This window comes from Hyaena hyaena, unplaced genomic scaffold (genome assembly GCF_003009895.1).
Source record: "Hyaena hyaena isolate Hyena2069 unplaced genomic scaffold, ASM300989v1 scaffold_576, whole genome shotgun sequence".
In the NCBI taxonomy this organism is placed as follows: Eukaryota; Metazoa; Chordata; class Mammalia; order Carnivora; family Hyaenidae; genus Hyaena; species Hyaena hyaena.
Window position 1 is genome coordinate 465,804 of NW_024081208.1, and position 23,014 is coordinate 488,817.

A 23,014-nucleotide genomic window follows, 5' to 3' on the forward strand; every position below is an offset into this window, starting at 1 on the left:
GTATTTGCCCATTTTGTCTAAGTTATCCAATTTGTTGGCATATAACTTTTCATAGTAATCCTTGATAATTGCCTGTATTTCTGAGGGGTTGGTTGTACTAAGTCCATTTTCATTCATGATTTTGTCTCTTTGGGTGCTCTCTCTTTTCTTTTTGAGAAGCCTGGCTAGAGGTGTGTCAATTTTGTTTATTTTTTCAAAGAACCAACTCCATGTTTCATGGATCTGTTCAATTGTTTCTTTGGTCTCTATGTTGTTTATTTCTGCTCTGATTTTTACTATTTCTCTTCTTCTGCTGTGTTTGGGGTGCTCTTGTTGCTCTGCCTCTAGTTCCTTTAGGGGAGTTGTTAGATTTTGCACTTGCGCTTTCTCTACTTTCTTGAAATAGGCCTGGAGTGCAATGTACTTTCCTCTTAGAACTGCCTTTGCCGCATCCCATAGAGTTTGGATTGTTGTATTTTCATTTTCATTTGTTTCCATATATTTTTTAATTTCTTCTCTAATTGCCTGATTGGCCCATTCATTCTTTAGAAGGGTGTTCTTTAACCTTCATGTTTTTGGAGGATTTCCAGAATTATTCCGGTGATTGATTTCAAGTTTCAAAGCATTGTGTTCTGAGAGTGTGCATGGTATGATCTCAATTCTTTTATATTTATTGAGGGCTGCTTTATGTCCCAGTATGGGATCTATCTTGGAGAATGTGCCATGCGCACTTGAGAAGAAGGTGGGTTCCATGGCCTCAGGGTGTAGAGTTCTAAATATACCTGTCAGATACATCTGGTCCAATGTGTCATTCAAGTCCATTGTTTCTTTAGTGATTTTCTCTCTGGTTGATCTATCCATTGCTGTAAGTGGAGTATTAAAGTCCCCTGCTATTAGCACATTCTTATCCATAAGATTGTGTCTTTGTGATTAATTGTTTTAAATATTTAGGGGCTCCCATATTTGATGCGTAGACATTTATAATTGTTAGTTCTTCCTGAAGGATGGACCCTGTAATTATTATATAATGCCCTTCTTCATCCCTTGTTATTGTCTTTAATTTAAAGCCCAGTTTGTCTGATATAAGTATGGTTACTCCAGCTTTCTTTTGACTTCCCGTAGCATGATAGATATTTCTTCATCCCCTTACTTTTAATCTGAAGGTATCTTCCAATCTAAAATGCGTTTCTTGTAAACAGCAAATAGATGGATTTTGGTTTTTTATCCATTCTGCTACCCTATGTCTTTTGATTGGAACATTCAGCCCATTTACATTCAGTGTTATTATTGAAATATATGGGTTTAGAGTCATTGTGTCCTTTGTGGGGTTCATGCTTATGGTGGTGTCTCTGGTGTCTTTGTTCCTTGCAATACGTCCCTCAGAGAGTCTCCCTCAGGATTTCTTGTAAGTCTGGCTTAGTGGTGACAAATTCTTTCAATTTTTGTTTATTTGGAAAGAGTTTTATCTCTCCTTCTATTTTGAGTGACAGGCTTGCTGGATAGAGGATTCTTGGATGCTATTTTTTCTGTTCATCTCATTGAAGATCTCCTGCCTTTCCTTTCTGGCCTGCCACGTTTCAGTAGATAGGTCTGTCACCACTCTGATAGGTTTCCCTTTGTATGTTAGGGCCCTTTTCTACCTAGCTACTTTCAAAATTCTCTTTGTCCTTATATTTTCCAGTTTCACTATGATATGTCGTGTAGAAGATCGATTCAAATTACATCTGAGGGGAGTTCTCTGTGCCTCTTGTATTTCAACGTTTACTTCCTTTCCCAGGTTGGAGAAGTTCTCTGCTATAATTTGTTCCAGGATTCCTTCAGCACCTTTCCCCCTCTCTTCCTCATCTGGGATTCCTATGATACGGATATTGTTCTGTTTAATTGTATCACTCAGCTCTCAAACTCTCTTTTCGTATTCCTGGATCATTTTATTTCTCTTTTTCTCAGTTTCTTCGTTTTCTATAATTGTGTCTTCTAATTCACCTATTCTCTTTTCTACCTCTTCGATCCATGCATTGGACACCTCCAGTTTATTATGTATTTTATTTATCACATTTTTAAATTCATCATGCCTATTTTTGTTCTCCATGTTGTGTGTTGCCATAGTTTCTTTGATGTCCTCTATGCTTTTTGCATGCCCAGCGATTAATTTTATGCTTATTGTTCTAAAATCTTGTTCAGTTATGCTGCTTACATCTGTTTTGAGCAGTTCATTAGCTGTCAATTCTTCTTGGAATTTCTATGGAGAAGAGCTCTTTAAATTAATCATTTTAGTAAACTTTAAGTCTCTTGTTAGTTTTAAAGACTTGTTATGCTCTCTGCACCTGTGAGCGCTGCTGTACCCAAGAAGACTCTTTGACTGTCCAGGGTCTATCCTTTCAGAAAGTGTTCTTTGAATGGTATCTTTTGGTCTCTCTTGTTGAGACCTTGGTTATTTTATTTTCCTACTAATAGTGGTATTTTGGACCTTACACCATGTGTACTTTGGCTTGTTTCTTGAGGTAACCCTGGAGAGGAAATGATACAGACCAACACACAGGGAACAGAGGGACACAAACGCACAGACAAATCCAACAATCACGCTAACTGAGAGGGAAAACTAAAAAGTAATGAGAAAAGACGGAGGAGGGAAGGCGAATGATAGAAAATAAAAATACATAAAAAGTCAAAAAGAAGAAAAAGAATTAAGAAGAAAACCAATAGACAAAGATCGGTTTAAAGCATATAACTAGATTTCCTAGCTACAATTAAATAGCTGGGTGTATGCAGTGCTGGTTGAAGAGCATAGAGAAAGAGAGAGATGATGGGGCAGAGATGAGGCAAAATTGGAAATAGAATGAACAGGCAGGAGGGATAAGAAGGTTTTTTCAAAGAGCTAAAGGGTGGAATGTGGTTGGAGAGGTGAGAGAAAGACGGTAGTGTTACCCAGAGAAACTATCTAGTCTGATTACTCCTGAGAGGCTTTGTTATACCGCCATTAAGAATTCCACTGGTCGAGGCTTCTGTGTTGCGGGGGGTTGAGTGGAGGGTGGGGGAGGTGTCACAGCCTCAGATCTGCCAGGGTCAAGCAGCAACACAACCGGAGCGCATTTGGGGAACGTAGCCACTTTAGGTCCGCAGAGTCAGCTTCGCCTCACCCCACCGCAATCGTTTTACCGGCCACCGCCGCTTCAGCAGGCAACTTTTCACTCAGGCAGCAGCCTTCACCGGGTGCCAGCGCCACTTTACAGGGTCGCCGCCACAGCTGCTTCAGCAGGCTGATGTCGCGCACGCCACTGCCACTTCACCCGGCGCTGGGACCACCTCTGCAGGCTTTCCTGCAGGTTCACTGCACCGCTGCCATGGATGATGCTGGGCGCAGGGCAGTTCAGTTTTTCCTGGCGCCTTCTGGGACCAGGGCGCCTAGTTTAAAGTCAGCACCCCAGCCAGAACTAAAATACATTGTCTTTCCAAGCCGAGGCTTTTCCTCTTCTCCAGGAACGGTTCTATGAGCAATCTCAGCTTTTCTTTCCTTTCCCCTGGAATCATGGCTCGCTGCGGCTCATCACTCACGGCAGCTGCCCGAAAGCCGGGTTCCCTTCCCTCCCTCCGTATCTCTGGGTCCCATCCTGCTTTTATCTTCCCCAGTTCGCACTCACGCACTAATGAGGTTTCCTTCCCAGTGTACTCTGTCTCTTTCTCTTCCCAGACTCCTGTGGCTCAGTGTCCTACGACTTCAGGCCTTCTCTGTTTGAGATGAGTGCAGGGGAAATGTACGGTGCTCCCTACTTCTCTGCCATCTTGCCTCACTTCCCTGAACTATATTTCTTAACCGTTGTTTTAGGTGTTTATGTAGGGATAACAGAATATATCTTTATTTTATCGTAGTGTGCTTAAAGTTAATTTTCTACATCTTATAGAATTTGAGAACTTTTGGGGCACCTGGGTGGCTCAGTCGGTTAAGCGTCGACTTTGGCTCAGGTCATGATCTCACAGTTCGTGGGTTCGAGCCCCGCGTCGGGCTCTGTGCTGACAGCCAGCTCAGAGCCTGGATCCTGCTTCAGATTCTGTGTCTCCCTCTCTCTCTGACCCTCCCCTGTNATTCTGTGTCTCCCTCTCTCTCTGACCCTCCCCTGTTCACGCTGTCTCTCTCTCTCTCTCTCTCTCTCTCAGAAATAAATAAAACATTAAAAAAATTTAAAAAAAAAGAATTTGAGATCTTTGTAATAGTATGTTTTTATTTATCTACCCTCATCCTTTGTGGACAATTTTATATATGTTTGTGTATATATACATATAATTTCTTTTGTATTTGTATTTTACTTTATAGACTTTGTGACCCAGTATAATGTTATAATATTTAAAATTTAAAAGAAAAGAATTGGGCGGCAACTCCAAGTAAGTATACAGACAGCATCACAAAGGGACAGTCCAGAAACTGAGAGCTAGAGGAGAAATAGAAAAGATGTGTAAACAAACACAAGAAGTAAAAATTGATAGCCTACTGAGACCATGTAGTGTTGAGCAAAACTGTAAGATCACTGCAACATAGCACAGCAACTGTTTTTCTTAATGACATTGCACATTAAAAAGTGTTAAATATTAACTATTAATCAGCAAATACAATTTCCAAAGGCAGATAGGTATAGAATAATATTTTAGAAAGTTTCCAATTCCAGAGCTTTATCTAGAAAATTCACTTAGGTGAATATATGTATTATTTCATAATTCAAGACAATTCACCTGTTAACTGTCAATGTGTGCGTGTTCATGTATGCATATTTAAAGAGACAATATGTGCGTGTGAGCTCATTTGTGTGACATGTTCACAAGGAAATTGGACAAAGGAGTTACCAATTCAAGTCTCTCTTCTACTGGTGGTGGTGTTTAGGGGTAAATGACCTCTTTTATATATCATCTGAACACTCTCTTTGCACAATGACCACCTGAACCTTAGTTATTTCCTTAATACCTGGGTAGAGTGTGAAACAAAAACATTATTTCAGGTTGGAACAAGACAACCTGACCCTAGTTGCAAAGAATGGGTAAGAATAAGACACTGGAAAATGAAATCCACAAATTTAGCTGAAGCAATCAGATGCATCCAATTCTCTTTTATTGGAAGTGTATATCATCTCATTTAGTATCTAGAGACTTTAGGAAGTCAGTTAGAGATGACTGTGAATTATATGTTATAAAAGTAATGTAAATGGCTCAAAATAGTTCCATTATGGTAAAACACCTTTAATTTCCAAACCTAAGTGATATTATCAGATAACTTATATTCTTCCATTTTTTCTTGAGACAAGCTACCCTTTGTTCTTTGTGGGAAATTTGTTTGGATACAGAAATAGTTGGCATGATATTTCCTGAAATTGTGTAGCATTACATATGAGGAAAGCTCAGAAATTAATTTGAAATCTTTGAAATTAAAAAAATTATTTTTTATGTTTCACTTTATATTTGAGAGAGAGAGAGTGAGCAGGAGAGGGGCAGAGAGATGGAGACACAATCTGAAGAGGCTTCAGGCTCTGTAGAGCCTGACACGGGGCTCAAACTCAAAAGCAGTGAAACCATGACCTGAGCCAAAGTTGGACGCCCAACTGACTGAGCCACTCAGGTGTCCCTGAAAAAAAAATTTTTTTTTTTAAGTAGGCTCCATGCCCACTGCAGAGCCCAATGCGGAACTTGAATTCACAACCCTGAGATCAAGAGTTGGAAGCTTAACCAACTGAGTCACCCAGGCACTCCAAAATCTTTGAATTTTTAAAAGTATGTTCATGACTTTAATAATTGTACAGATACTCTCAGAACTTTATATATACATGGTAAACAGTTAAGATAAAGGGCAAATTTGGACTTTTGTTTTCTCCCCCCTCATGTGCCAAATATATTTTTCCTGGATTCAAACCACAGTTAGGTATCAATTGAATGAACAAGAGGTTAAAATAATGAAAATTAAGATTGTGCAAGACCAATATGTCCACTAAACTACTTGACTTTGGAATATGTGTTCATACAAATACTTTAATATTGTCAGAATCATGCTGCATTCTAAAACTTTAGCATAAAGGTGTTCAACTCCCCATTCTAACCCAGTACCCAATCAACTCTGGGAACAGAATAGCTCAAGTTTTCTGTTTTTGCTGCCTCTCAGACTAGCCTATGGTGACCTGCCTTGTCAAACCTTCCCTGGAAGAAGGTTTCAGAAATATTGCTTGGAACTTGTAAACGTTAGAGTAAGTCATGATGTGGGATTTTTTAACAAATAAGATAATTAAGGGGTGTCATTTATTATTCCTGATCAATAAACTTAAAACCCAGGACACCAGAAATGAATATCATATGATTTCAGTCATATGTGGAATTTAAGAAATATAACAGATGAACAGAGGGGAAGGGAAGGAAAAATAAGATAAAAACATAGAGGGAGGCAAACAATAAGAGACTCTTAAATACAGAGAATAACCTGAGCATTGCTGGAGGTGTCTTGGTTGGGGGAATGGGTTAAATGAGTGATGGGCATTGAGGAGGGCACTTTTCAGTATGAATACTAGGTGTCATGTGTAAGAGATAAATCACTGGGTTCTGCTCTTGAAGCCAAGACTACGCTGTATGTTAACCAACTTGAATTTAAATAAAAAAAGAACAAAATAATTTTAGGGCTCAAATAATTTCAACAGTACATTAAGACTTGGTTCTTTTCATCTTGCAGCCCCATTTCTTCTCCTTGAAGGAAGCAAAGAAAAATTATAGTTAAAAGATCTGTAGATCAATCTTGGTAGGAACATTTGCAAGCAGTAAGGTAGCTAAGCGCCTGGAGAGGTGCATCGCACTGTTACACTTTTATTTTTCATATTTTTAAAAAATTTTTCTACGTTATACAAGGGAAAACTAGAGGTACTTACCAGTGACATTACATTATACTTGGCTCTTCTTTTTTTTTAACTGCCATTTCATAACTTCTAGGAATTATCTCCCTCAAAAGCCTAAATAAACTCCCTTTTGCAATGATTTTTACAGATTTTGTTCAGGACTTGTGAAGGCAGCTGATTTAGTATGCAGTTTAATAACATAAATGTTTTATTATACATCAAAATGAAGGTAAGTGCATTCAAGGTGTAAAAGAGTGGGGACGGGTGGAGGGGTAGAGAGATCCAGATTCCACCAAACACTCAAATTTTCGATGTTATACTTTTCAATAGGTTGCTTTAGAAAACCCTTTCTAACAGTGTATAACCCCTTGTTCTTAGGGCTTCAAGAAGGATTATGTGACAATTCATTTATAGATGGGGATTTGGGCTCAAGTAAATTCTAATCAAAACCTATGTGGGACATTGTTCCTTCCTTTATCTAAAATGCCCTGGGGGCCCCTGGGTGGCTCAGCAGTTAAGCTTCTGACTTCAGCTCAGGTCATGGTCTCAAGGCTCTTGTGTAAGGTTAGTGGGTACAAGCCCCGCGTCGGGCTCTGTGCTGACAGCTAGCTCAGAGCCTGGAGCCTGTTTCGGATTCTGTGTCTCCCTCTCTCTCTGATCCTCCCTTGCTCACGCTGTCTCTCTCTCTCTCTCTCTCTCAGAAATAAATAAAAAATCATTTAAAATTAAAAAAAAATTAAATAAAAAATAAATATAGCTGGTGATGGACCATCATAGAAAAATCAGCATATTAATCAAAGAAAAAAGGCATGAAATGAATGATGGCCAGGACTGTGTACTCATTAGTTATCTAACTTTAACCAGAAATATGAAACAGAGATAGGTAGACAATTTGGTTATAGTGCATTGCAAACATGGTTAGTGATGGGACCAGGTAGGGAAAATATCAGAAAATGTGAGTATTTAAATGTGTAGACTTTGCACTATAAGGATAAAAGAATTGGTTACTGTATGATATCAACACTGCTCTCTCCTATAAAAGGAGAACTTGATGAAGACAAAACAAAGCAAGATGTAAGGAACAAACTTACTCATAAAAGGGAAATTCGGCTTCATACATATTCAAATACTTAGGCATGTTATTGAGATGCAGAGGCTAATTGGAATGACAATGGGTATAAACCAGAGGAGCCGTTTAATGCCAGATTAAACTCATTTTTGCATACACTGCCTAATGACACAATTAATCTACTGTTCAGTGACTCTTGAGTCTTCTGGAACCAGATGCACTAGAAATACTGAAGTCGGGGAGGGTGGACACATTGATTTAAACATTCAATTTTAATCCATAAGTCAAGGATTAAGATCTCCAGTATTTTGTGTGTGTGTGTGTGTGTGGTAAAAAGCACACTGTCTATAATTTAATAGCTGGATTAAAAATCACTAGAGGCTCTAATCTGGGCCTCACTAGTAATTAACGTGGTGACTTTAAGCTTGTTATTTACCCTTTATCATCTGATGTTTTCATTTTACCTTGCCTATCTCATAGTGAGTTTTCAAAGTAAACATAGGCAAGTTTTCTGAAAATCTCTTTGAAATAGAACTCAGCAACTTATAATTTTAATATTTACAAATATCTGTTTGTTTGACTTGTGAAAATAAAAAAAAATCCTTTCTCTGGGGCTTAAGTATTTATTAAGGATTTAATTGCTAGCATTGGATTCCTCTATAAAGTGCAGTCACTAGTAATTCAAACTGGTTTTTTGATGTGGTTTGCAAATGTGAAAAAGGTGTTGATTATGTTTATCCATTTTTATAGGGTCTCCACTCTTTCTGCTCTTAGCTTCTGACTTAGTTTCTCTTAGAGCCCTCAGCAGCTTCTTGTATCCCTTCACCTGGGGCTACAATATTTTCTCGGTATGTCTTATGATTTCAGAGGGACAAAAGTATTTTTGAAGAATTGTAATTAATTGCAAACCACATGTAGGGGAAGGCTCACTTTATAAGGGATTAGTCTGGAGAGGTAAACATAATCCAACTCATGAAGTATCTTTTATGATATGAGACAGGTTAAGAAGTTTAGATATTTATTATTAAGGCACTGACAAGCCACTTAAGGGCTTTATGCAAGGTGTGATATTATCAGGTTTGCATTTTAGAAAAATTACTCTATCTGACTTCTGGACTAGAGGTGGGAAAGACTAGAATGAAGAGAATGGTTAAGAGATGAAAGCTGATGATAATGATGATGATGATGATGATGATGATGATGTCTAAACTAAGGTGGTAACTGTTGAGAAGAAGAGAATAAATGGATTTGAGAGATATTTGAGAGGTAGAATCAATAGGACTTCATGAGTGATTGAATGTGGGAGTTCAGGGAGAAAAAAATAGGAAAGGATTACATCCAGGTGTTTGGTACCATTTCTTTAAATTAAAAACCAACCAACCAACAAACAGCAAATCCACCATGTAACTATATTTATTTGGAAAACATTAGTTATTAGGTTTCTCTTTCTTTCTTTTCTTTTCTTTTTTTCCCCTAAATGTTATTGGAGACTCAGTATGATAAATGAGCAGAAACACAGGTTGTAGAGTCAGATAGACCTGGGCTCAAACCCTGGTTCCACTTTACCCACTGTGTTATTTTAGGAAAGTTGCCCAACCTTTTCATGCCCCATCTTCCTCAACTATAATATGAAAATAACCATAATACCTATCTCATAGGGTACTGGTGAGGGGAAAATGAGTTAATCTACACAAAGTATTTTGAATTTTTTTTTAAATTTTAAAATAGTTTTATTTATTTCTGAGGGAGAAAGAGACAGTATGAGCAGGGGAGGGTCAGAGAGAGAGGGAGACACAGAATCCGAAGTAGACTCCAGGCTGAGCTAGCTGTCAGCACAGAGCCCGACGCGGGGCTCAAACTCAGGAATTGTGAGATCATGACCTGAGCTGAAGTCGGGTGCCTAACCGACTGAGCCACCCAGGCGCCCCTACACAAAGAATTTTGAACCGTGCCTGACATTTAATAAGTATTCAGAAAATGTCAGATAATTTTATTGTTGTTGATGTTATTATTATTATTATTACTATTAGTTTTAGACCAATTTCACAAGCACTAATTAAGGCTATGTTTCTTATTTTTTAACATCTTTCAAGTGTTCATTCACATTTAGAATATGAATGAACATCAATTATATCTTATATCCTCATGGTACCTTGAGGATAAGATTTTGGAAGAAAGGGGACAAAAAGGATGAAAAATCCATTTTCAGTCCCCTATTTAAAGTCAGAAATCATATTTGGTGGCCATTGAACCAAATGATTTGGATTTGTCTTCAACAGCATTCTTTACAGAGCAAACTAGACTAAAGTTTCTCTGCAGTGACATTTATACTTTTCTTCCCCCCCCAAGAACTAAAAGCATTAACATAACTTCAGTGGCAGAAATGAAATTGAGAATAGAACAGAGATAATTCTGTGAGGTAGCTGCTATTATTTCCATTTTGCAAATGAGAAAACTAGAGCTTAGTAAAGTTAAATAACTTGCTTATAATCACACAGATAGTGTTACAGTTTGGAATCATCTTAAATAGTAAGTATTTTATAAATTACTATATGATGAGCATATAGTACTCTTATATGGGGTACTACAGGGGAGGAATATAAGTCCTTGACCTCTAGAAGGTTTTATATTAGAGAAATATACAGGATTGCACAGAAGCAGTGACCAGGCTATGTGGTATAGCTAGTAAGCATTATAGATATAAAAGAGCATCTCTGGAATTTGTTAAATCAGTGAAGCCTTTTTGGAAGAGATGGAAAATGAGTTAGCTCTCAAAGTAAAACGTAAGGAATAGATTGCTTGGAGGTAGGCGAGAGGGTTATTCCAAACAGAATCAAGAATAGAATGAAGGCACAGAAAGAGGAATGACTATTGTGTCTACTGAAAGGACTCATTACCTGATCATGGTAGAGAGTAGCAGAGTGAAGTCTGGTATGGCAGGGTAAACTGAACAGATAGAAGGCCTTGAATGCCAACCTCAGGGGTTTCTCTCTGCTTTAGAGTTATTTATTGAAGAAACAAACTTCTCCTTGTCCCAAGTGCTTTCACTGTTGTTATCCATCAAGCAGAACATAAGATATACTGGCTTTCCAGAGTGCTGCTATATATTATATTTGTAAGGGAAAATGTGACATGACGAGTTGTGATGTCCAAAGGCAATCATAGCCTTCAATGCAATATGAAACTCGACTCAAGCTGCTAGGATTTTCATGCTCACCAGCGTCCCAGGGATACATTATTCAATATTTTAAATTATATATACATATATTTTTTCCTTTCTCTAACAGACCTGTGTTTCTTTCAATGTTCTGCCAGTTCTAGCAGCTCCAGCTGTTGCTGTCACACTTAATAAGGCCTTCGCAGAGCTCAGATATTGTGCCACTGCACCAATTTTCCCACAGCCTGGTAAAGGAGCCTTGAGATGAGATTTTCTTTCTATATAAATTGATGTTTAGGTTTGAACCTGAGAAAGATCCCAGGTTGACCTGCAACTTATTTTGCTATCAGTGAGAGGGTAAGAATCAGTAAGTTAGCCCTTTCTAATGCCACAGCAAGGTCATTCACAAAGCTGGTAGCTTGTCGGATTGCATGAAATGATCCAAAGTAGCACAAAACTCCCAATGTATTAAATGTCGGTGCCCGCATTTGCAAAGTAAGGCATCCGAATTGTGCCTGGTATGAAGCATTAGGCAGTGGTTCTAAGAAATTGAGCTCAAGGGCGGGAACATCATAACGTCGGAATTATTGGCATTGACATGGCTATTTTCACCCATTGTGATGGGAATGTGTTCATGAAAGAAGCAAAATGATTCTAAAAAGCGCCATGCAATTATGAACTATTTCTCTAAAGAGTGCTGTCGTGCTTACTTTCTTGTTACTGATTTCTTATTCCCTATTTTAGTTTATGGTAGTCTATATGTCAGTCAAATAAAATATAAGTGGTACTGTTTACTATATGGTGATTTTACTGCTGCTTGTATAAGATATGCAGATGTTTTAAAATGTGTAAAATGCCAGGATATCACAAATGAGATGCACATTACTAGAAATAACACTATGCCCACTGATACATACACAAACACATAGGAGTCTGATTTTGAGAGACTCCAAGAACCCTTAGCTGACAGTTTTAATAGGCTGTTATAGAAAAGGATACAAGGAAAAAAGGCAAAGCTCACATTTCCATTGATGAAACACTAGAATGGCTTATGATCTCATAAATGCAAAGGAGTTGACCTAAAATGTAGGCATATATAGATAGATATGTACACATATATACATATATCTATATATATGAGTATGTATACAGATATAGATATAAATAAAAATACATATATATATTGTATATGTGTGAATGTGTATGAAGTTCACTCTAACACAGAAGACAGCTGGGGCCATGGGAAGAAGCAGTTAGTGGGGACAATGGAAAAAAGCAGTTGATTTGAATGCTGTCCTCTTGACTTCTGAGATCATGCTCCACACTTGTGCACCATCTCTGGCTTTGCACAGAAGAGGCATCTCTCTCTGAAAAATCATTCCTTCCATCTCTGCCTGGGAAATACTGATCCATCCCTCAAGGTCCAACTCAGATGCAGCTTCATCCATGAAATTTCCCCACCCTCACCCCCTAATTTCTTGTCCCCCACCCCCAGGAGATATGACCTCTCCTATGGCTACAAGATGGGGGTAGGACATCAGTGCTTAGGTACACGAATATTGGAGACATTGGGATGGGAGCAAGTTGACTAAAAGGATTAGACGTTTGCTCTCAGAATGTGTGCTCTGTAGTCATACCAACCACTCCTGGTGTTTCTCATTAACAGGCAAGTTTGTGAAATGCTGACACAGTCTTTCTGCCTCATTTAATAGAAGAGACAACTGAGGATCAGAGAGGGGGAATTAAGTTGCTCAAAATCACACAGTCATTTAGTGACAGAATCAAGACTAGCATGCAGATAGCTTGCTATCCTTTTTGTCCAGTTGTGTATCCCTTTATATTATATTGCCACAGCAAGACCAGCTACATAATTTTTAGGGCCTAGTATAAAATGAAAATGCAGTTCCCTTGGTAAAAAAAAAATTATTAGACATTTCAAGGCAGCAAAAACAGAGCATTAAACCAAGTACAGGGTCCTTCCACACACAGGGTCCTGTGATGTCAGCTCTGTCCACAGAGAATGTTAACATTATCTTGTATGTGATAGGTTTTTATATAAATATTTATTGTATTAGTGAATGGGTCAGACTAGCACCTTTCATTTGCTATGAATCTGTGAGAGTGGGACACTAGGCAAATATGTTTTGATGGAAGCATAAGAGAGAAGAAAAAATAAGTCTGGAAGATGAGACATAAGGTTACCAACGTTTGTGTTGGGATATCTGCATGAGTTTTACATATCAGTTGAGGTTGCTACAAGGGCTGTACAACAATTCCTAAGTAACTAACACAGAGTCTCAGACTGATAAGAATAATGAATTTCAAATATCAGGCCAAGGAGCTAGGAAGAAAAGGAAAGAAAAATGACTGTCTACTGGACACGTGTACATATTTAACAAAGAATGGTTTGGGATAGGGGCGCCTGGGTGGCTTAGTCGGTTAAGCGTCCGACTTTCACTTAGGTCATGATCTCGTGGTTCGTGGGTTCGAGCCCCGAGTCTGGCTCTGTGCTGACTGCCAGCTCAGAGCCTGGAGCCTGTTTCAGTCTGTGACTCCCTCTCTCTCTGACCCTCCCCTGCTCACGCTGTCACTCTCTCTCTCCTAGAAATAAATAAAACATTAAAAAAAAAAAAGAATGGTTTGGGATACAAAAACAAATCTTTTGAGGTTATTAGATCCAATCTGCCTGGGGAATTGTGTATCAAGCTCCCTTGGTAAAGCTTAGACCTAAAAAATAAAGCTTTTCTGAGATATCTGGAATCACTATCCTTATGCTGCCATCTGACCTCTTAAATTCATAACTGGTATGGAATACTGTCTTGGTGGTCTGTGTTATCTTTTCAGGTCACAGGTTCTTAATTTATGTTTGCATTAATTTACTATTGCTATATAACAAAAAAACCCACAAACCCAATGGTTTTTAAGCCACCTATTTTTTTAGCCCAATCTCTATAAGTCAAAGGCTCAAACACAGTGTTAACTGGTTTCTCTGATTAGAGTGTCACCAGGCTAAAATCAAGTCGATGTGTAGGCTGTGTTCTCATCTGGAGTTCAGGGTCCTCTTCTTAGCTCATTCATGTGGCAGAACTGTGTTTCTTTGGTTATAGGATAGAGGTCTCCATTTTATTTCTTAGTGTCACCTGGGGGGTCATTCTCAGCCTCTAGAGGCTGTCCTCAAGTCCTAGTTTCATAGATCTCTGAATAGACAGTTCCTAAAATGGTTATTTGCTCTCTTTCAGGCCAACAGGAGAGAATATCTGTGCTGCTTAGAATTTCTCTGACTTCTCTATCTTTTAAGGTTTTACTTGATTAGGTCTGGCTTAACCAGGAAAACCTCCCTTTTTATTAACTCAGAGTCAACTGATTAGGGACCTTAATCTCATATGCAAAATTCCTTCACCTTTACAGCAGAACATAAGCTAATCATGAAATTGGCATCCTATCAAATTCACAAAGGGGATTGATTATACAAGATGTGTACACCAGGGCTCAGGATTCTTAGAGGACATCTTAGAATTCTGCCTACCACAATATCCATAAATGAACTTTGGAGGTATGTCTAAAACTCATATAAAATTTCATGCAAAAGTTTGTGTAACTGCATTTTTCCTGAGAGACAGTTACCAGCTTTCATCAAGGGTGGCCAATGACCAACTAATGTACCAGATAATATGTATTGACAAGAAGTGACCTAGAACCAAATACTTATTTCTGAAAGAACTGTACTTGTGTCTCTTTACAGAACCAAATAATTTAAGTATGGTGTTTATTAAGATGAGATAGGAGATGGCTCAATTTTTATGTCAAGCATATCTTTTTTTGTTTTAAAACAATAACTAATAGACATTTTAAACAAACAAATTTTGTCATTGTGTTTGTTTTTTTGCCTTTACATTTACCATTGAGGAAGCTTCCACTACTCTCTTTATCATACTTACCTAACTGCATCTCCACTCTCCTCCACCTGGCTGTCTATAATAGTTTGGGCAATGACAAAGAGTTAAGTCAGATATATTTCACTGTCTCTGTTAGACATTAGCTATGGCAGACAATCACCAGTGCTAAATGCATTACAATTCATTTCCTATCATTCTCCAAATTATTTCACATGAAGATTTGGACCTTCTTGTTAAGCTGTAAACAACTTGAGGACAGGAATGAAGTCTTATGCTATATTCTATCTAGCATGATATTGAGCAAAGAATAAGCCCTCAATAAATATTCAGTGAATTCACTTCAATTCAACAAATAATTTTGAGAAGGTATTGTGTGCAGAAACTGTAGCAATACATACAACAAAATTCTGTACCTCAAGTTACAATCTAGGGAGTATATGAAAATCACAACCCAAAGATTATAATATGATGCCAGGTTGGAACACTGCCAAGTGGGGGACATCAGACCAGATCACATGTCACATCTGATGGTGGTATTCAGGGTCTAGGCAGAGTACTGAGTCAGAGAATAGCAAAGAAGAGGAAGTGAGATTTGTGATGTGTGAAATAAATGTAATATAGAGAGAAGAAGCCTTTCAAGTGTAAGAAGGGATACAGAAACAAGAAAGCATGCTTCAGGTAAATGGATATATTTTATGTACTCATTATAGCCCACACTTCCTGTGCTTTTTTTTGACTAGATTCTTTTTATCTCTTCTCTACTTGCTCAAATAGAAATATCCATCATGGTCCAGTTTTAAATGTCAGCATCTCCATGTAACTTTTCTGTTCACTCAGGCCAGAAAGTAAAAGGGGAAAGATTTATGCGATCTGAAGAGAAACCAGAATATACACTCAGGCCAGAAAGAATCTTTCCTTCTCTGAAATGTGATACTATGTTACCTACATCGCTCTCAGGTCACTTTCTGCTCTTTATCATAGCTTATGTATATGCATATTTTATCTACTCTACCACCATTAATTAAAAATTCCCAGGGCGCTTGGGTGGCTCAGTCGGTTAAGTATCCGACTTCGGCTCAGGTCATGATCTCATGGTTTGTGGGTTTGAGCCCCGCGTTGAGTTCTGTGCTGACAGCTAGCTCAGAGACTGGACCCTGCTTCGGATTCTGTGTCTCCCTCTCTCTCTGACCCTCCTCTGCTCATGCTGCCTCTCTCTCTCTCTCTCTCTCTCTCAGAAATAAATAAAACCTTAAAAAATTAAGTGTACAATGACTAAATAATATAGAGCATCTTTTTGTGTGGATATTGACCGTCTGTATATTTTCTATGGAGAATTGTCTGTTCAGATCTTTGCCCACTTTTTCTTATATGGTCCTTTTAATTCTCTGAGTTTTAAGAGTCCTTTATATATTATGAATAAATGTTCTATATCAAATATATGATTTGCAAAGGGTTGACAAGACCACCAGTGAGTCCTCAAGCCAAAATAAACTAACAAGGTGTTTTCTATCTCCTGGGAATTGGACCTGCCTTTGTTTCTCTGCCGTGCTCAGTCAGTGCTTGGGAGAAGTCTGTGGGACACATGGCCTCAACACCCATGTAGTGATGGATTTCAGCACAAAGAAGCTAGAGCCCTTTGTCAATTACATTTCCTATAGTTGGAGGTCTGTAAGGTGCATTCTCATGGCCATTACATGATCAAGAAATACTCTTCTTACTTTCTAGGAGCTTCAAAAGAAGGATTTGGTCACTGTGGTAAGAATCAGTTTTCCTTGGTGTTCAATCTTATTGTATCCCTAATACTATGCAATATAAATTCCCCTACATTCACACTGACAATACATTCATGTGCTGGAGTGAGTCGTGGTTGTTCTTGAAGAAGTAGCAAGTAAAATGTGACTGGGCCCCAGCAACATTAATTATTTAAGTTCTAGCAGTAGGTCCCGCTGAAGAACTGTCCAGATAAATTATGTATGAGCTTCCCTCTTTATATGTGTGTGCCTCTTGCTGTTTTACCATGAAAGCAGGAGATCTGTTGGGACTGGTGGGAGGGCTTTATTTCAGAGGATGTCTACTTTGTACCCATTGAGATGAATGTCATGGGAAGAATTAGTTAAGGAAAGAGATGAGAAGCATGACCTTGGAAATAGCATATGAGTAGAATAGGAAGGCTACTGAAAAGATGTATTCCCTGTAGTGGGCACTTCAATAGCAGATCACCTTCTTTATATATGTGGAAATTATACATTTAAATGGGCAAACTGGAAAAGCACAATTTTTCATCTATGTCTTAAATTCTTCATATCTCTAAAAATTAATCTTCTTTTTTTATGTCTTTATTTTGAGAGACAGAGACAGAGAGCGAGCGGGGAAGGGGAAGAGAGAGAGAGAGACACAGAATCTGAAGCAGGCTCCAGGGTCTGAGCTGTCAGCACAGAGCCCGACGCGAGGCTCAAACCCACAGATTGTGAGATCATGACCTGAGCCAAAATCGGTGGCTTAACTGACTGAGCCACCCAGGCGCCCCTAAAAATCACTCTTCTATTGAAGGTGACACCAATGATTCCCATACTATCATGTAATTACAAGCTTCTTTCCATTATGGTGTATTTTCAGACTCCAGCAAAGGCAAAAGATGAGTTGTGAAGTGAAAAGTTCTTAAATTAAGGCAGTAAAAAAAAGTATCAATACTACAACTATGAAAGAAACAGAATACTGTCAGGGGCAAAGAATTTAGTTTAATCTAAATAACATTTCTGGTCCCTTTGTTAATTTTTTTTTCTGAATCTAGGAGGAAGTTATAACAATCCTCATATTGCTCTCTACTCTCAAAAAAGTCATGTCATTTCAAAAATATAATCAACCTTTGTTGGAAGCCATGGGGAACGTCACCATTTGGAAGTAAACTAATGCTTTACTTTGCATGATTTCAACTGTTCCAATTCCATCTTAGTTTAGTAGCTTAATTCTCATGGCTCTAACCCATCCTAATGTACTTAACACAGAGGCAAACCATGAGAGACTCTTGAATGCTGAGAACAAACTGAGGACTGATGGGGGTTGGGGGAGAGGGAAAGGGGGGTGATGGGCATGGAGGAGGGTACTTGTGGGGATGAGCACTGGGTGTTATATGGAAACCAACTTGACAATAAACTATTAAAAACCACAAAATAGATCATATTGAGTAAAATTTTACCAACTTGTCGTGGAGAAGAGAATTTAGCTTGTTATGGTTTTGCCATGGGAGTGGGTGCAATAAGTATACTAATTTCTTCTGTTCCCTCTTGGTTTATATCTGCTTTCTTTATTTTGACCTTGGCATGACCTATCAAAAGCAACAAAACCCTACACTTGAGGGTCAAGACAACTGATTATGATTGAATTTTTGGGTTGTGTTTATCAAACCTCTATTCCTGGCAGGTCACTGCTTCCAATAACAAAGACTACTTTTCTTTGTTGATTGACTATAGGTTCAGTCTTTAATATTTAGCTATGGATTCTCATTCAAACCTCATTAATCAACAGAATTAATATATTTTTGAAATGACTTAGGGCCTAGAAGTGTTGGCTTATGCCCATTTGCTGCTTCAACTGTTGATTTGTGATTAGAATATGCTTGTGATGCATAGCATTAGATAAAGTTTAATAGATCATGAGAACTGGGAAGAACCTTCGAGATCATCTGGTCTAACCTCCTCATATTGTACCAGGCAGGAAACTGTGTGGCCCAAGTCACAAGCAAGTAAATAGGAGCAAAACTCTCTTGGTCCTGAATTTGTATCTCCAGATTCCTACTGTAGTGCTTATTCTAACTGGTCAGCTTCTTTAAAAAAAAAAAAAAAAAAGTTTATTTATTTATTTATTTGAGAAAGAGAGAACACAAGCAGGTGAGGGGCAGAGAGAAGGAAAGAGAGAGAATCTCAAGCAGGCTCCCCAATGTCAGTGCAGAGCCCAACTTAGGGCATAATCTCACGAACTGAGATCATGACCTGCCAAAATCAAGAACCAGACACTTAACTGACTGAGCTACCCAGTTGCCCCTACCTGTTCAGTTTTTTAAGTGGCTCTGTCTTAAGTGAGTTTATCACATATTTGGTAGAATATGGATAAATGAAAGTAAATATTGTCTGAAGTAAGCAACTGTTTAACTTCACAATGAAATTTAAGCGAGCAAATGGCTATGAATCAAATGGGGTGAAATTTCTCAAAGTCATTGTGAAAAATTGATGTCTGTTTCATGGGAATGATTTTAGGTTGTTGATTATGACATCTTATTTGGAACTGAGTCTCTTGGCTTGGATTGTCCTTCATATTTGGCTTTTAAGTATTTGAAATGTGGCTACTCCAAAATGAAATAGATGAACTGTGGGTGTAAACTGCACAACGAGTTTCTAAATATGAGTAAAAAAGTTTGAATATATTGGGTTAATTAAATTTATTATTAAAATTAATCTTAAAGTTTCTTTTTACTTTTTTAATGTGGCTACTAGAAAAAATTTTCATTATGTATGGGGGTCACATTATATTCTACCGGGCAGCACTTATCCAGACTGTTGCTACTCAAAGTATGGTTCGCGGAATTCCAGTGTTGGCATTTCCTGTAGAGTTTTATGTCCCACACCAAACCTACTGAATCTGAATATGCATTTTAACAAGATTCCCTAGGTGGTTTCTATGCACATTAAAGCTTGATAAATATTGATCTGGCACACGCATTCCTTATTCAGATACTTCCTAGTTCTTCATGTAGAACTTGTTGGATCCCTTCTACCCTAACATGTGACAGTTAGGGCCAGGCAACCCAAGACATGCTGGCCCTAAGTTTTGATATATTTTTAAGCTGCCTTTGTGTGCTAAGGTGTTCTGCCCTCAATGAATCTTACCATGCTTTTACACAAAGATGATTTTTACTAATAAATCAGACAGTGGTGATGAAGGCAGGAGCTCTGAAAGGTCAAAGATGAAAAGTGAAAATGCTGTTGATACCCAAATCTATCTCCTTCTCAGATATCTCTCCTATTTCTACATCTGAACAGCTAGCTTTTCTCTATATCCAATATTGGTATATTGGATAAGATACCAATATCCTCTGGTATATTACTGGAATTGCAATTCAAGGCATCCAAAATGAAATTTATTATCTTACTTGTAAAGTATGCTTCCTTCTACATTTCCTGTTCTGATGAATATCATCACCACCATCTATGTACCCAAATGAGACCCAGAAGTTATAATTAATAATCGTTCTTTCACTGCTCCCTCAAAACCTGAAATTCAATTGACTGTTTAGTATGGTCAATTTGCCTCAGATCTCTCTCTTGAATTTTGTCCTTTTTTCCATTTCAACTGTCCTAATTCAGAGTTTTTATTAAATCTTGCCTGAATTATTATACTAGCATTTTTCGTTAATCTTCTGCCTCTAATCCCTCTCCTTTCTAAGCCATCTTCTACATTGCAGCCATAAATACCTTTCTCATATAGAAACTGATTGTGCCTGAAACCGTTTCCCGACATCCCAATACTTCTATCTCCCTGTAAAATGGGATTAATAATAGTACCTATGTCAAAGGCTTGCTGTGATAATTAAATAAGTTAATGTATATAAAGACTTTAAGAACAGTATGTAGCACAAAGTAATCACTATGCAGCTATTAGCTTATATTATGATTATTATTTAAGGCCCTTTGCAACATATGACCTCATCCTGCCTTTCTCATGAAACCAGTATCTATCCATTTCTTATAACATCCAAAACATTTTATGGTTTATGTATGTTCATTCATACTGTTTGCTGTGTCTGGAATATGATTTATTTTTATGCCTAAAAAAATCCTACTTCCCTTTTTTTTTTTAAATTTTTTTCTTTCATAGTTTATTGTCAAGTTGGTTTACATATAATACCCAGTGCTCATCCCAACAAGTGCCCTGCTCCAAGCCCATCACCCCCCTTCCCCTCTCCCCTACCCCCATCAGCCCTCAGTTTGTTCTCAGTATTCAAGAGTCTCTCATGGTGTGCCTCCCTCCCTCTCCCCAACTATTTTTCCCCTTATCCTCCCCCATGGTCCTCCGTTACGTTTTTGCTAATCCACCTGTAAGTGAAAGCATATGTTATGCTGAGCCCACTTCCCATTTTTTTGATTGCGTTGGTTTCTGGCCCTCAAGGCTTCTTTTTGATGGCAAAAATTTACCTATATCCCATGCTTATATATTGAAATACCTCTGTGAACTGAGATTATCTAATGCTGGGAGCTTATTTATTCTATTTGATAAATGTATGATGTTGTCTAAACGGAATATGTTTTATTCTAAGAAAATATTTTAATGTCATTAAGGAAATTTGAAATTTAATGAAACCTGATAGTGACTCCTACCAGGATATCACCTCCTAACTAAAGTTTTCTTAATGCGGACTCTGACAACCTGCATTAGCATCTCTTGTAGATGCCTATTAAACTTCCCAATTCCTCAGCAGTACCTAGACCTATAAAGTAGAATCTCTGTGAGCAGGTCTAGAAATCTTCATTTTTAACAAGCCCTCCCCCAAGTAATGCAGATATATATAAATGTTTAAAAAACACTGAGCTTAATTTGCATTTGCTGCTTATCCCCAATAGGAACCTTATACTATAATACATTTGGATTGCTATGGGTGATTCTTTGAACATATATTGCTCCTTTTGCCTAGCTGTCTTTGCTTCTTCTGGTTCTGCCTTTGATTCATTCTCCATTTTGCTGTTGTTTCTCTCTCTCTCTCTCTCTTTAAAATTTTTAATATTTTTTATTTATTTCTGAGAGAGAGACAGCATAAGCAGGGGAGGGCCAGAGAGAGAGGGAGACACAGAATTGGAAGCAGGCTCCAGTCTCTGAGCTAGCTGTCAGCACAGAGCCCAATGCGGGGCTCCAACCCACGAACCGTGAGATCATGACCGAGCTGAAGTCTTACACTTAACCGACTGAGCCACCCAGGTGCCCCTCTTTTTCTTTTCTTTTTCTTCTTCAGATTTTACGATTTGTTTTTCAAATGTTCTCTGCTTAAAATGCTTTCTCGGGGTGCCTGGATGGCTCGGGCGGTTAGGCGTCCAACTTCTGCTCAGGTCACTATCTCATGGTTCGTGGGTTTGAGCCCCACATCCAGCTCTGTGCTGACAGCTCAGAGCCTGGAGCTTGTTTCAGATTCTGTGTCTCCCTCTCTCTCTGCTCCTCCCTCACTCATGCTCTGTCTCTCTGTCTCAAAAATAAATAAACTATAAAAATTTTTTAAAAATAAAATAAAATGCTTTGTCAATACTGCCATTGGGAGTAATCTCTATCATCTGCTAAACACTTAGTGTGTACCACTCATAAATTCTTGCATATATTAATTTGAGCTCCTGGCATATAATTAGTATTAGTCTTTTCTCGGCTGAACCTCAGTGTCTTATTTACTACTCAAATGTGCACACACACATACTATCCTTCATATGGCAACAATGCAAAAAATCTGCAAGGTAGGTTATTGGAGAAAAAGTGACTGCTTTTTTATATGGAAGCTTTCTTAAAGTGAAGTATTGGGATAATTCAGCAAGCTAACTGGATGCTAAGATGAATCCTTAAAACAAATGTATGTCTTGGTGCAGCTTGGTAGAATGAAGCCTAAGGATACAAACTTCTAGAGCTGTGTCTGCCCAGGCTACCCTTCTCAAACCCTCTGTTCTTTTGCCTCCTGTATTCCAAAGGATTCTATATTGTTTCTTTCAGTTTAATGATCTTACATGGATGTCTCTGCAAAGAATTTGGTCTTTGATGTCCTTTTCCCTGATCTCAGACTAATTCTTACCCATATAGCTCTACCATAGCTATTCAGTGGGCAAGGCCAGATCCCTTCACTTAATAGGTATACATATGCTAGTAAGGAGGTGCATCTGCCATTTGATGGCTACGGTAACTCAAGAGATTACTCGTGCCATAATATGGCACAGAACCATGTTACAAATGATTCCTCTCAATCTCTGAAATTAAAAAAAAAAAGTAGGTGCTTACTCCTGATGTTTTTCTTCTAGTAGTCACAACATTGATTTAA

General features: G+C 38.2%; 1 protein-coding gene across 1 annotated transcript in view; it reads left to right on the forward strand.

Moving 5' to 3' along the window:
• The window catches only part of IL1RAPL2 (interleukin 1 receptor accessory protein like 2), a 637,686-nt gene that overhangs the window by 117,747 nt on the left and 496,925 nt on the right, over positions 1-23,014 (forward strand). The gene's annotated exons all lie outside the window — the stretch shown is intronic.